Raw genomic sequence first — 16,445 nt, 5'->3', positions numbered from 1 at the left:
ATAAGATCTACAAAAAAAAGTAGGAAACTACAAAAAGGAAAAAAGCATGTGTGATGTTCCGTTTACCTAGAATTTGTGCCAAAGGCACTCACAATGGAAATACTTTCCTAACTGAGTAGAGGACTTGCACTATTGCCATCAATGCTTATGAATACTCATCACTGTTTAAATGAATCCTTTAATGTGGATAGCCATACATATCTGTGGGCATAGGCTTTGGGGTTCACTGATTATTAAGGGTTTTCCGAGATGTGCTGGTCGACTCTAAATTGAAGTAGTACTAACTTGGTATTTGAAGGGTATGGATGTTTGTCAGCTTAGATATAACATATGCCTTTGAGTAAACCTCAAACCATGTTCAAATCAGACATGACCTTATTACAATAGACCACGCTGATCTTTGCTATCAAAGGCAATGCTCTTGTGAGGCTCTCACAGCTAAACTGATTATAATGGCTCTGTATATGTTGCAGCCATCACCCCAGTTTAATCCAATGATCTGTCTCCTGATGGTCCTCTGGGATATCCAGTTAAAGGACAATCGGATTCACCATAATTGATACATTAATGTAATGCAATCATACCAGATATTAGACAGGATTGGAAGACGCTGCTCAGGGTCTGACATTCAGATATTATTCATAATAATCACTGCAATCTAAAACCGTGCTTTTGTTTTCCAGTATGTAAAAATTACATTAGGCTACATCAGTAAAGGGAAATTGTTCATCAGAAGAGGGGGAATCTATAAAAATTTGATTCAAGGCCCTTGCGCAAAATACAAGTGGCATGTTCCTAATTGTCAACTGTCCCTTAAGACGTTTTACCATAATGTGGGGGCTATGTAAACATACATCTGACCAATTACGCAAGACTTTAGTTCTGGGTTAACCGTACGTAGGCCTACTATAGTTATGGGTGTGAGATGTATTTTATTTACTTCTGCCTGTCTAACTCTCAAGGGGCCTCGATCTCTGTTGTAGGCCTATTTMAGAAGCTATAATAATGCAATATCTAAGAACATTAGGAGTACTTTAATTACGAATGCAAGAATGCCTGCGCATTAATTTAGCCGACATACTTTGAAATAGACTAGGCAGCGAGAATTGGGATTTTGTAGAAGGTGGCTATTGGCTATACCACCGAATTAAGTGTTTTCCAAGGCATTATGTTAGCTCTACAGATTTGGTTATAGAGGAATTATTTCATTTACGTGAGGTCTGCAACCAGTGTTGCCAACTCCTCAGTAAGGAAAGTAGCTATTGGCTGTACTAAAAGTCGCTAGAAGTCGCTAAATGACGTCATCACCTAATTTGCATATTTACATTACATTTACATTTAAGTCATTTAGCAGACGCTCTTATCCAGAGCGACTTACAAATTGGTGCATTCACCTTATGATATCCAGTGGAACAACCACTTTACAATAGTGCATCTAACTCTTTTAAGGGGGAGGGGGGGTTAGGAGGATTACTTTATCCTATCCTAGGTATTCCTTAAAGAGGTGCATAATTGGCCATGTGCATGTAATTGTGATGGACGCTGTAGGAGAGAGGAATAACGTCGTGGGAGAGACAAAAAGTGAGTAAAAAACACCCTAAATATGTTTAGAACTACAAATGAACTTTCTTTTGTTGATTCTTGTTTTTTTTTATGTCACAATTCCAACCCTCCTCCTTTATCCGGGCTTGGGACCGGCAAAAGTGACCCAAAAGAGACACTATGGCAGAGTTACTTAGTTTTAAATTACATTTTTTATTTTATATTATTTTWAATTTTTTTAGTTTAGTTTTCCTAATTTGGTTTGGTTTTTAACCTTATGGTCCACTTAGGAGCCTACAACAAGTCACAGTAAAACATGAACATTTTTAACCATAAAATGTTTAAAAAAAAWWTTGTATACAATCTACATAACAATCTAAATGGACCAAAAAGAGACAATAGAAAAAACTGTCAATGGCAATGTGATACAATTATGGTAACTAGTCTGGCCCTAATTCAGGTAAATATAAAAAAAAAAAAAGTAAGCCAGGCCAGAAACAGCTAGCGGCGACTTCCCGCATGCGTAATTCATTTTCAGTCTGGAAGCGGAGGGGTGAACATCTCCTGCTCTGACTGCAGCTGGGAGGGACTGCTGCACGAGGACGGGGGTGGGGACCACGGCAGCACCRGTTGCTCGTTGAGAAGAGTAAGAACGATACATGCTTTCACGTCAGAGTCTCCAAAAGTCTCCAATAACACCAGAAAAAGTCGCTAGATTTGTCGCTAGTCGCTTTTAGGAAAATGTCAAAGTCAAAGTCGCTAAGTTGGCAACACTGTCTGAAACACCTTTCTTAATAGGATGGCTTCGCAACACCTCTTGTAATTGGAGGACTTGGTTGGCTTTGCAAAGCAGGATGGGACAGCTGCTCCTTGGAAAAAACCTGCAAATAAGCCATTTGGGATAAGTTTTGTTGTTAAGGTAATAACACATTCAACGACACCCACATTTGCATTGCTATTCATGCTTTTCCATTATCGCTARATTTTGGATAGCACTTGGTCCAAACTGTTTTAATCACAGGGGCCTATTGGTTGTTCCCACATTCCAAATGATTAGCTTTTCTCTCTGGACTTTTTATTCACCAATCACCACACTGTGGTGGTTCTAGCAGGCCTATTAGAAATAGTCCTACACATACCATACAGCCAACAGTTGTTTTACTCTATTGAGCAAAAATATTTATGCAACATGCAACAATTTCAATGGTTTTAATGAGTTACAGTTCATAGAAGAAAATCAGTCAATTGAAATAAATGCATTAGGCCAGCATTTATGGATTTCACATGACTGGGCAGGGGTACAGCCATGGGTGGGCCTGGGAGGGCATAGKCCCACCCACCTGGGAGCCAGGCCTACCCAGCCAATCAGAATGAGTTTTTCCCCACAAAAAGGCTTTATTACAGACAGAAATACTCCTCAGTTTCATCAGCTGTCCTGGTGGCTGGTCTCAGATGATCCCCCAGGTGAAGAAGCCGGATGTGGAATTCCTGGGCTGCGGTTGTGAGGCCGGTTGGACGCACTGCCAAATTCTCGAAAACGACATTGGAGGTTGAGATATGGTTGAGAAATGAACATTCAATTATCTGGCAACAGCCCCGGTGGACATTGCTGCAGTCAACAAGCCAGTTGCACGGTCCCTCAAAACTTGAGARGTCTGTGGCATTGTGTTGTGTGACAAAAGGGCACATTTTAGAGTGGCCTTTTATTGTCCCCAGCACAATGTGCACCTGTGTAATGATCATGCTGTTTAATCAGCTTCTTGATATGCCACACCTGTCACGTGGAGGTCTTGGCAAAGGAGAAATGCTCACTAACAGGGATGTAAACAAACTTGTGCACAACATTTGAGAGAAATAATATTTTTGTGCATATGGAATATTTCTGGGATCTTTTATTTCAGCTCATGGAACATGGGACCAACACTTTACATGTTGCATTTATATTTTTGTTCAGTATATACAGTGGGGAGAACAAAGTTATTTGGAACATACTGCCGATTTTGCAGTTTTCCTACTTACAAAGCATGTAGAGGTTCTGTAATTTTTATCATAGTACACTTCAACTGTGAGAGACGGAATCTAAAACAAAAATCCAGAAAATCACATTGTATGATTTTTAAGTAATTAATTTGCATTTTATTGCATGCATAAGTATTTGATACATCAGAAAAGCAGAACTTAATTATTTGGTACAGAAACCTTTGTTTACAATTACAGAGATCATACGTTTCCTGTAGTTCTTGACCAGGTTTGCACACACTGCAGCAGGGATTTTGGCCCACTCCTCCATACAGACCTTCTCCAGATCCTTCAGGTTTCGGGGCTGTCGCTGGGCAATACGGACTTTCAGCTCCCTCCAAGATTTTCTATTGGGTTCAGGTCTGGAGACTGGCTAGGCCACTCCAGGACCTTGAGATGCTTCTTACGGAGCCACTCCTTAGTTGCCCTGGCTGTGTGTTCGGGTCGTTGTCATGCTGGAAGACCCAGCCACGACCCATCTTCAATGCTCTTACTGAGGGAAGGAGGTTGTTGGCCAAGATCTCGCGATACATGGCCCCATCCATCCTTCCCTCAATACGGTGCAGTCGTCCTGTCCCCTTTGCAGAAAAGCATCCCCAAAGAATGATGTTTCCACCTCCATGCTTCATGGTTGGGATGGTGTTCTTGGGTTGTACTCATCCTTCTTCTTCCTCCAAACACGGCGAGTGGAGTTTAGACCAAAAAGCTCTATTTTTGTCCCATCAGACCACATGACCTTCTCCCATTCCTCTCTGGATCATCCAGATGGTCATTGGCAAACTTCAGACGGGCCTGGACATGCACTGGCTTGAGCAGGGGGACCTTGCGTGCGCTGCAGGATTTTAATCCATGGCGGCGTAGTGTGTTACTAATGGTTTTCTTTGAGACTGTGGTCCCAGCTCTCTTCAGGTCATTGACCAGGTCCTGCCGTGTATTTCTGGGCTGATCCCTCACCTTCCTCATGATCATTGATTCCCCACAAGGTGAGATCTTGCATGGAGCCCCAGACCGAGCGTGATTGACTGTCATCTTGAACTTCTTCCATTTTCTAATAATTGCGCCAACAGTTGTTGCCTTGTGCAGGTCTACAATTTAGCCCTGAATGTCCTTACACAGCTCTCTGGTCTTGGCCATTGTGGAGAGGTTGGAGTCTGTTTGATTGAGTGTGTGGACAGGTGTCTTTTATACAGGTAACGAGTTCAAACAGGTGCAGTTAATACAGGTAATGAGTGGAGAACAGGAGGGCTTCTTAAAGAAAAACTAACAGGTCTGTGAGAGCTGGAATTCTTACTGGTTGGTAGGTGATCAAATACTTACTGTATGTCATGCAATAAAATGCAAATTAATTACTTAAAAATCATACAATGTGATTTTKTGGATTTTTGTTTTAGATTCCGTCTCTCACAGTTGAAGTGTACCTATGATAAAAAATTACAGACCTCTACATGCTTTGTAAGTAGGAAAACCTCKAAAATCGGCAGTGTTTCAAATACTTGTTCTCCCCACTGTATATCCTACAGCAGCGTTTCCCAAACAGTCCTGGGGACACCAAGGGGTGCGCTTTTTCGTTTTTGCCTTTGTACTACACAGCTTATTCAAGTAATCAAAACTTGATCAAAACTTAGTTGATTATTTAAATCAGCTGTGTAGTGCTTGGGCAGAAACAAACGTGCACCCATGATGTTCCCAGGTTTTGGGAACCTAGTTTGGGAAACGCTGGCCTATAGTTTATTGTAAAAAAATMTAACCTTTATTTTATCAGGGAGTGAACGCTGAGACAAGGGTCTAATTTCCAGGTGAGCCCTGTGCACACAACACATGATACAATATGTACTTTTAAAACTATACATCCATAAGTACATGTTAAAATATACAAAAATCCGCAAAAAACAATCATAAACAACAGTTGCATTTCTTAGCTACTCGGTTCTCAATCAACACTTGAAACTGACTGAGTGGCACCAAAACATCCCATTTTTATGAGATCTGCAGATTGTTCCAGCAGTGGGGGGCACTAAAACTAAAGCGGATTTACCTGATTCGGGGGAGACCCGAGGAACCTCAAGACTTAACCAACACTGTGTGTGTGTGTTTGCTTTGATCCATTAGCTCAGCAGAACTCCACGCTCAGTTGTTGCAGTGGGATGGTCAAATTGATTGCTCATGACAGTGGTTTCCCCCCTTAGGGCTTAGCGGGGTCAGAGGGGTCAATATGTCTGTCAGTTAATCAGCACAGGAGCCATCTTCCAGCCACTGGCTAACGTGGCTGCCAGTTAAGACGCGTAGGCCTAATAGGTTTAGATGGAGACATTTATTTTAATGGCTGCTGCAAATTGTCCCCTTGACGCAATACATTGTCTCTCTTGCCCAAACCTGGTGTTATACAGTGTCTATGTATCTGGTTGATCCAAGAGGCTCACTGTCTCTGTGTGATGTGTAACTATCTCTACCCTTACTCTTTCTCCCTGYGTCCAGTGATACCTGTATGGTGGTGGTGGGGGTCTGTGATGATGGTCCATCCCTGGATGCAGCTCAACCTGTCAGCGGTCCTGTGACAGCTCCCCCCGCATGCCAGCCTCTGTCTTCAGCCATGACTCACCAACACCTGGGGGGTGGGGGGCAATCTGTGGGTGCAGATTAGGAGTCACAACTTTCCTTTTTCACCATGGAGTAGTGGTTCCTTTCTCCTTCCCAACAGATCTCCCGAATATATTGATATCTACTATATCTATTGATATCTCAGAGTACAGCAGGCCTTTAGCCTACACTTGAAACCCATGTGGGTAAAATGTCATACTACCTGACCTTTAATACCCATCTCTTCAGGAGGACCAGGACCAGCAGTGTCCTGAAACGTAACATATCTTACCATACAATACTTTATTCTTCTGTGTTGTTGAATCAGCATCACTCTGCTTCCCATATGGTTCCAGTCTTCTCTCAGCCTCTCAAGCATTATCAATGATTTATTAAGGTTACGTCTGTATCCCCCTGCCACTCCAAAGCCCCCTAATGAGCTCCCAACAGCTTGAGCGAGACAAGGGCCATTAGCCTTAATGGTGGGCCAGATCAAAGGGGCTGTGCCGAGATGGAGGTGAACGGAGAAAACTAAGTTAGAGGGACTAAGCGTGCAGACTGCCCGTCTGCAGCACAGCGCCTTAATTTGTAACGATGCCCTCGAGGCGAGCCTCAGCCCCCCCTCTCTCTCGCTCGCATCTCCTCTCCTGTGAGTCTGTGGGCCCAGCCATGGATCAGGACAGCCCGGGAGCKAGCTAGAACGACCCCTCCAATCACTCTGAACAGCTGTAGGAGCCCAACAAGCAAAGCTGTAATCGGACTACTCAGAACGATTCGAAATCTGTACTTTTATATAGTGGCTGTGTTTAAAGCTGGAATTCGTACATGGTGAAACCATGTGACTGGTCGCAAGAGTACAACAACAAAGAAGTTGCTTCAAACAACCAACACTGTTATTCCGTCGGACATCATTGCACGCGCGATAGAACAGCAGAGTATGTACTGCCATTTGTTTTATTGTTGCTGGATGCTCCTCCGTTTTTTTCATCAACAAAACCAAAACAACAACAAATGCACTGGGGTGAACAGGGGCACTGTTTCACCTTATGCATATTTCAGCTTCAACCAATGTGACTTACTGTATACTATATAGATTAGTACTTTAACCATCTTGGCAGGGCTCTCTGTCTGTAAAGCCTCTAACTACACTGACAGTTTGTAAATTGTCCCTCATCAATTATTCAGAGAAGCATTAACCTCTGGATTGATTAACTGTAGTGTGTTTTCTAATCACTGCACCTAAGAGTGTTTAGTGATAATCAGAGTAGTCAGTAGTATTGATGAGCAGTCTGGAGCCAGACTAAGGCGGGGAGCTGCCTGGCTCTCTCATCATCAATCACTCCCATCATGTCACTGACTCACTGCTGGGTGACGGACAGCAAGTCACTCACTGCTTTACTGTCTTATGTCAGACCTCCACCTCATCGAGCTATTAGAAGATGTTATTTTACCTGGGTCATCTTATGAGTCAATGTGGCCAACTTTATACAGTCCTGTGTAAAGAGGTGATTGGAATGTTACATTTGAAGATATGGTATATTGGCAAATGTTTCATGCAATGATGCATGCAGTTATAACATTGTCAGGTTACATACTGTAGTATACTGTCTAATCCACAGGAGGTTGGTGGCACCTTAATTGGGGAGGATGGGCTCGTAGTAAAGGCTGGAGTGGAATTAGCGGAATGGTGAAAACTCAAACACAAGGTTTCCATGTGTTTGATGCCATTCCATTTGTTCCGTTCCAACCATTATTATGAGCCGTCCTCCCCTCAGCAGCTTCTACTGGTCTGATCTAATCCTTACTTTAGTGCTATTTTGGTTTGAATTTGTATTTGCTGTTTAGACATCTCTCTTTACTTTCTGCTTGAAAACAGTCTGTTTTTATATACTTCTATAGTGGTGAGTCAGGGGATATTGTGACAATTTGTAGCCCATTTCCATGTTCGGTCCACTTAGTTTGCACCTTGTATTAAATCAGACTGTGCGTCTGTCCTGTTCAGTGGAGATTACATCTCTCCATGTGGCGAGGACTGTCATCACCTTGTCATGAGGACGCACTCGTTGCCAGTGCTCCAGATAAACACACACTGTACTGTAAATGCTCTTTAGTCATCTCAGCAGGCAGCACAGGCTGCCAATCTCCTCCAGGTGTGGTCACGCATGTCAGCTTTCACTATGCTGAATGAAGGCAGGCAGTGAATCAACAGAAGATTTTAAATATGTTATTTTCAGAGAGGTTCGTCCTTCCGTTTGGTCTGAGGACTGGAAACTGTAAAAAAAAAAAATCTCTTGCCATAAATCTCAACATATCTACCCCCCACCTACGTCACACTCTGAAGAAAATGACCTCTAACATTGCGCTCTTTTGACTGTTTGCTGTTTAAAGAGCCACTGAACATGCCAATTGGCATGTGTGTTTTTCTGTTGCTCATTAGAAAAAATGAAATTTCAGTCTTGGAGGTGTGTTTCCTGACTGATTCCCCATTTGGATAATTATGTTAGTCACCCCATGAGACACTGAAGACGCAGAAGCCTATTTCACTTTCTCACAATCCCCAGAATGAATCTAGAAATCTGTAATACATTTTGACGTTTTTGCCAAGGATGTTTTAGTTGCGCAYTTTTACATCTAACTAAGGTGTTTGGTGCAGTACAGCGGAGGCAGCTGAGGGGAGGACGGCTCATAACAATGGCTGAAACTGAGCGACTGGAATGGCATCACATGGAAACCATGTATTTGATATCATTCCGCTCCATCCATTACCACAAGTTCGTCCTCCACAATTAAGGTCCCACCAACCTCTGTGGTGCAGTATTTCTCAAGTTAAAAAAATGTGCTACAGATTGTCTTATGTAAACAAAGTCGGAGCTGCTGGGCAGGTCTGTCTCATTGTCTATGCTATTGGATAGAGAGTAATCACCGCAGCTGTTCACCCCATGTTAGTGGAAAAATGTACATCGTCAAATCATAACCCAACCTTCATTTACCCGTTGTGACGCACAGATGTTCCAAACTCCGTTTCAGACGAGACTGACTTTATGATCAGAATGATCCTATTTTACACTTTTTTACACTTTTTACATTTTACACTTTACAGTTATTCTACTGTCAATTTTGACAGTAGAATAACTGTTTCTGACTCATATTGATGTCACATAGGACGTTTTCAAAGGGATTCGTTGCCTTTTAAAGGCAGTTGCTCTTTAAACGTTTGCTGTGCTCACACATGGCTGATTGAGTAAGAGCCTTTCTCCCTTCTCCAGTGGTGGAGCTACATGACCCCAGGAACACAGACCTCTTGTCCGAGGGTTGTAAAAAGTTGGTATGAGCTGAGTTTTTTTTATTTGCTCGGGAGAACTGAGTTATACCCCTTACGCAATCACCACCAGACCCCACACACCTTTTGCCAGTCCCTTTTAAACATTTTCATAAATGGACTGTGATGTATGCTTTGTGAAAATAAAACTGAATCCAGAATCATGAATGTTATATTTCAACATGGACAGTTATGTCCTGGTAGTGACCTCACTTTTTTTCCTTTTATAACATATATGTTTGAGAGTGTGGCCATTTCCCCCTGTTAGAGATCAGAGCAGGAATAATCTTGTTGGCTTCCCTGTAGATTTGGAGGCCGGGGCCGAGGATGTCTGTGTTGGCTCTGCCTACCTCATGGTGGACCACTGCCATTCAAATACTCAGCTCAGCCTCAGCCCTGGCAGTAGTGCCAGCACTCACAGACTTGTTGGAAGCACATTCCTGAGGCTTGGCTCTCAGCTCTGTCAAGGTGCAGGCCTGGGTTCTGTCAGGACCAAATGCCTTCTGCTGCTGTGAAAGGAGAGATTGGAGGGAGCCTACAGAATCAGCCATTCAGGTCACCTCAGCAATGCCTTCTCCCAGGCCTCTTAGCGCCGTTCCTCAGCCCTTTGTCCCCACATGGGCGGCGTCTTCAGAGGAGAGGACTGACCCTCTGATTGAGTGCAGTGAGCCCCCTGTCTCCTGTGTAATAGGATTACCTCACAGACGTTGGCTGCTGCTAATTCTCTTTCAAAGAGAACGACAGGATACCCGACAGGACAATATTGTCCTACCATCCGTAATAAAGGGATCTGTTTTCATCCGGAATAAGCGTCTGTGTTTTAGTGTTTTGGTGGTGCTTTTGCTGTTCTTTGGGGGGGATCCTGTTATAAGACGTAATTGGGCCATAATTGCAATGTGGCCACAGATTTATCACCTGGTCAACTCAAATTGTAGATGTTTGAGTTTAGTTACTTTTGGATCAACTTTTCAAAGTGTACCTTGGACTTTTGTTGTTGAAAAGTTGTGGTGTGATTTACCATAGCTTAATTTATTCATACACAGGCTACAGTGCCTAGTTGAGAGACAAAGATTGTAGGAGCCAACACTACTCACTCTTATAGAGTTGCATATAGGGCATGGCACCCTGTCTCTTTAAAGCTCTTCAACAGAGAACACTTTGAGATCCCCCTGAAATCAGAACACCAGAGCTGGGAGTCAATTCATTTCAAATGGAAAAACAAAAGCTTTTACACGAACACACTGTACCAACCACAGACAGACTGTAGTACTACAGACATTTCATTTCATCCACACCTCTCCTCCCCAGGCTTTCTGTCTTAGAGGCAGCTCTTTGGTGCACTTAAGGGTAAGTATGCCTCTCCCACACATCAGCCTGGGCTTCTTAAGTGGAGCGGTGTCTACTCTGAGCCGTTAGCCCTTAGACCGGGTGTCCATTAGGAGCAGACCGAGCCAGCTCCTCACTCCTGTCAGAGGAGGGTTTTCTCTCCCCCAGCGCACCACACTGTGGCCCTCTCCTCTCCACTGGCTCTCACATGCTCCGATGAGTCTGGTCTTCCGGCAGATGCACACACACACACAAACACAGAGAGAGAGAGAGATGGTGCTTGTAAGCGCACGGCTGAGACAGTGATCTGATTGGTAAAGGGTGAGAAGATGGCCGAGTGCTGCTTGACATGGTGGACAGGCCTCTGTAGGTGTGAGGCTGAGTGTTTGTAGGGATGTTGTCACGAACAGAGGAGGAGAGAAGAGGCTGGGGTAACCTGGTACAGCTGCTGCAGTAGGGAAATAAAGCTATGTTCTGCAACATTGGCAAGGCAACCTATTGATGCTTAAAGGCTTAACATAGAACTCATGGTGCAATTATCCGTCATACAGAAATGTATTGCACAATTAATGAATCTATTGTACTGTATTTTATACTGTTGATTATATTGTGGTTTGCTGTTGGATGGGTTTGTTGCTACGAGCCCAGATATTAACAGGCTCTGTCATCCTTATTAGGGCATGTTTATATTCCAGAGAAACTATGAAATTGTAGTGTTGACTTCTAGAGGGAATCTGCATATATGGTGAGTTGTCAAAGACCTTAGCGTTGTCTATTTCCCCTTGGAGCCCTGGCCTACCTGTAGAGATGTCCTGACCTCACGCTGGAATTGCTCCTGTGGACGGCTTTGAATCATACAGCGTCTGCTTCTCCCTATCGCTGCTCTGCTTCCTCCAGGAAAAGATAGGATTGGAAACAATGTTCCATTGTGAACACAAAGCTGGCCCTTTGAGACTTCTGGGAGTTTATTCCACTGCAAGGCACACTTTAAAATACAAGATAAAATACTTCAAATCATGAAATAATTCCTAGTCTGTTGCTACGGTATTGTACAAGTGATTCCTCTCAGTTTATGCTTGATACGTTATCAGTCATTGATTTGCAAAATAATGTGTTTCAAACTAGTCCCACATCCTTTGTAATGTTGTATCATCACATCTGTTGTCAGTGCAGCATGTTAATCCAGGTTAATTAATGAGGTGAGAGCAGACCATGACAACAGTCTTACTGTAAACCTGCTTTCTCTAAGCACTCGTGTCATATTGGAAATGAACCTTGTGGAGAAAGAAAGCATAGTTTTCATTCTGTGACCTTGGTCTTAATTGGTCTTCTCTATACAGGCAGACAGGAAGTATCATAGAGGGATATTAAGAATCTGACCAGGAGGAAAGCAGCACAGATTAGCTGTGGGTCTCAGCCATTGTCGTGATTATGGTGTTATTGAAGCTAAACAAAAGGTAAGATATTTAAAGCAGCTCTACTGACAAGAAATTCAATTTGAAACATTTAGCACTTCATTTGTCATTTTGTTACTGTAAGAAGCTAGGTTTCCATCCAGTTGGTCACAGATTTTCATGAGAATATTCTAAAAATAAGCATAAAGAAGTATGCACATTTTCCCACCAGTGGTGTGTTCCCACCAAACTGACCTGTTACAGATAAAGATCAGTGCGTGATGACGTAGTGCACATCAAATGTACTTTTTCGCTTACATTTTCATGTACAGAATAAAATCTGAAGTTCAGTGTGTTTCCATCGCATTTTCAACTCGACCGATAGTTTTGTCACATAAACTGTTGCGTTAAACAGCAAATGTGAATACTTTGACACAAGCGCTCTAGCCAATAGCTCGCAGACAAAGTGCGGCAGGCTGTGTGGGTAAACTAGTCTACATGATGAGATTATTATGGATAAGAGCGATAATGTTTATTTTTCAAACGGCAGTCAAACATCGATTAATCATGTCACCAGAATAAGACCATTGCTATTTATTGGAAAGGAGCATCAACATCACCGTGCACTTTCACCACCCTGTGAAGTTCATAATAATTGATTTAATATGTAGTCTAATAAACTACATGGTTTCCCGAGGCGTAGTGGGAGGACCACACACAATGTCATCGCGTGACGCCAAATTGACTAAGATATAATGGTTATTATTTCCCTTTAAAAGCGTATCCACGGCGATTTCTCGATAAATTAATTTTACCGACACAAAAAGATTCCACATTGTTTAGCGTTTTGTCGACATTTGGAAAGTTTAGCGAAAACATTTTTGTTTCCATAAGGCCTGTCATGACATTTTTTTATCCGCATAAAAAGGTTGAAGGGAAACCTGGTTACAGATGCCCTTTTATCATGTGAGCGTTGAAGAATATCATATTACTTATATCAGCCTAGAAATCAGCATCACATCTAGGGCCTACTTTCAAAAGCTATTGTTGCTGGATCAAAGCATTGTTTATTTGTAAGAACCAAAGGACAGGTGAAAGGAGTAGGCAGCAACAGTCAGGTATACAGATTTGACAAACAACAAGAATATGACGGTATGGAGAGACTCAACCTCGGACAGTGTAGCACTATCTCCAGGGGGCGCTATTGGTCAACCTTTGGTCCCTCCACAGGGTAGAGTAATGTAAATGCCTACTTCACAACAGTACTCTCCCTTACAGCCATGCATGTACTGTATGTCCACCACTGTTGGAGTTGGCAACATTAAACTGAGAAATAGAATGGGAATTATATAAATACTGATTTTGCATGTAGGCTAGATGCACATTGAATAAGTGTGCACTTGTACTGCAATTAGTCACTTTTTTAATAGTCAAAATAAAACATTTATGAGCTCTTATATGTTTGACTATTACAATAATAACACATGGGATAAAAACTATATGTGGTTAGGCTACATTTTCTGGCACCAACTGTATTTACAGTGGCGAGCACTTTCCATGACTTACCTTTCTCAACTGCGTTAATCTCTGTGAAAGGCCTAAGAAACAGTGGGGTAAGCTGAGTGCCGCCAACACAGATGCCCCATGGCGAGAGGTCTGCAGGCGGCTAGTTTCAGATAACAGCAGGATGCGGAGGACTTCAAACGCTCCCAGCCTCCACTGTCAGTTCTGATTAGAAATAATGAGAGATGTCTGTTATCACCTCATTTGATTCAGTGTAAATCTAAAAACCTTCCCAATAATTGTTTTTAGTTATGAAATTGTTTGGCACCAAAAGAACAAAGAAAAAGCCAGTCACCAGTTATACCTGCGTTAGTGAGCCTAACAAGTCTGAGGAGGATGCAAATGGACTTGCATGCCAAGCTTGCTGTGGTTTAGCCTCCCTCATTCTTAATGCTTATACTATGATCAAAAAGGTCTCGTAGGAGGAGTGGTCGGAGGGTTAGAGAGGAGAGGGAAAAGCCTGAATTGAATTAGCTGTAAAATCATGGGAGCCTGTGAAGGGTGGTGGTGGTGGAGGGGGGTGGCGGTGGTGTGGACAGATCCTTACTGCCCAGGAGACTCTGACACTATAATTCTCCTCAATTACCTCTCTGATAAGAATCAAGGAATTTGCTCCTCCACAGAAGAGCAGTCAGACAGAGACTAGCTTGGTTTTGGACTGTGTTTGGCCATGGGCTCTGAAAAGAGAGATGTGCATTTCATTCAACTGGTAGACTCCCATTTTCCTGTGGGCCCGGTGGTAATGTTCCTTGACAATGTTTAAGGTCCAAGGCTCAGTAGCTTCTTTTATGGTGTCTCCATTAAGATTGTGTAAGTGTTGTCTTTGGTTGCCACTTTGTCACACAACACTGCACGGTTTGATGGAACATACACACCACATCTCTCTCAGTTAAAATAACATTTCATCAAGTGAACTTCCTCACAGTGTGTTTGGTTGTTTGGAGTTGTTGTTTTTACATGAGGAGAGGACTATTTTGTCTGTGGTTGCATCCTTGGCGACAGTTTCTCTCTACAACAGGATTTGGCTCTGCCACTTGTATTTACGTTCGCGTATGTCATCAAAACAACTGAAGTACTGTGGAAACTATGGAGAGTTTCGAAAATAAAAGTTTACAATAAATCTAATCCCCACCAAAGCCAATTAGATTGGGAACAAGAGAATGGTAAAGACTGTGAAATCTTCCCTGTGTGTTGGGCATGCTTGGGAGGATTAATTAGTTAACGTAACACTCCGATACAAAGAGGATTGATTGTCAGAAACTTGGCTACTCTGTTCAGATCTTTGATCTAATCTGGGATATGGAGGTTTGGTTGAGATTTTAGTGGTCTGTGGGGAAGTAAAAGGTTACACATTCTCTAAACCCTAAAGCCTTTTGAAATTGTGTTCTTTTTCCTAGAAACGCAGAAAACATTTGTGAGAATCTTAATATTTCTCTCTTTGGTTTTGGTCACATTTGGTATGGCCTTGTTCAGTTGGAAACATGGGACAACAGCAGATTGTAGATTTTACAGTGGTTAAGGTAGGCTGGTGGTTTTCAGTATGTATCAAGCAAATTACCAGTGCTATTTTTCCATCCTCTCTCTCTCTCTGTCCTCAAAGGGACCTTGGGTGTGGTTTTCTTAAATCGCTGTAGCTGGTGTCACTGTGTTGAGGATGTATCATGGCTCTCAGTTACCACTGAACAGTCCTTAACAATGCTCCACCTCCCCATGACTAGGGCCTATGTGGCATGCTGTGGCCCCGACTCGTCACAGTGAGAGCTCTGGGGTGTTTTGTGCGCCACCCTGCTGGATCATCCATACGGGCAGTGCAGTAGGGTTGACGCGTTGTATTGATAGGTGTGTGAATTGGACCATATTCCTGTTCTGCTTGAGCATTCTAAATGTAACAAATACTTTTTGGTGTCAGGGAAAAAGTATGGGAGTAAAAAGTTCCTATTTTCTTTAGGAATGTAGTGGAGCAAAAGTAAAAGTTAGCAAATAGCAATAGTAAAGTACAGATACCCAAAAAACTACTTAAGTAGTACTTTAAAGTATTTTGCGTAAGTACTTTACACCACTGCATACTGGTCCCCTGGTTCTCACTCATGATGGTTCCCACCACTCGGATTCATTTAGGCTCCAGCCACCCACAGTAGTGCAGGCCCAGTCATCATCACTGTTCTACTGTGTTCTCTGTGAGTCACAGTGGAGTCACTGAGAAGGAACAGGAGTTTGGGCATATGTCAATTAATGGGTGGAAACTATTTGTTAAGACTAACACATAAACAAAGAGCAAAATAGCATGCAACCCCTTGTTTAGGAAATTAATTAAAGTGAAGAAACTGTGAGTCAGGTTTGTCGGTAAACCATTAACAACTAACTGACCGTGCTGTATGATGACTCTGTCTGGGATTCCAGGCTAGGGTGGRCAAGGGGAAAGATGGCTTGTGATAAGGTGTGGGTGAGTCAGTAACCCAGTATCAACACTCTCTTGTGTCCTGCATGGTCTCTCCTGATCTTTAGCTACCTTCCTGGTCTTTGCATCTCCCAATTGTGTGTTTTCTGCACACTCCACACTGTGATTTATAGCCTAGACTAGAGACAGTTGGCCTGAATGCCAAAACTTGGTGAATCCAGCAAATGTGTTCCGACCACTGAGAGACTTCTTTTTTTTTCTTCAAGACAACTTTTTTCTCTTCAAAATGTCTGTCAACAGTCAACAC

This window comes from Salvelinus sp. IW2-2015, linkage group LG23 (assembly GCF_002910315.2).
Source record: "Salvelinus sp. IW2-2015 linkage group LG23, ASM291031v2, whole genome shotgun sequence".
Lineage (NCBI taxonomy): Eukaryota > Metazoa > Chordata > Actinopteri > Salmoniformes > Salmonidae > Salvelinus > Salvelinus sp. IW2-2015.
The sequence above is the reverse complement of the archived record's forward strand: the minus strand, read 5'-3'. Positions refer to the sequence as shown.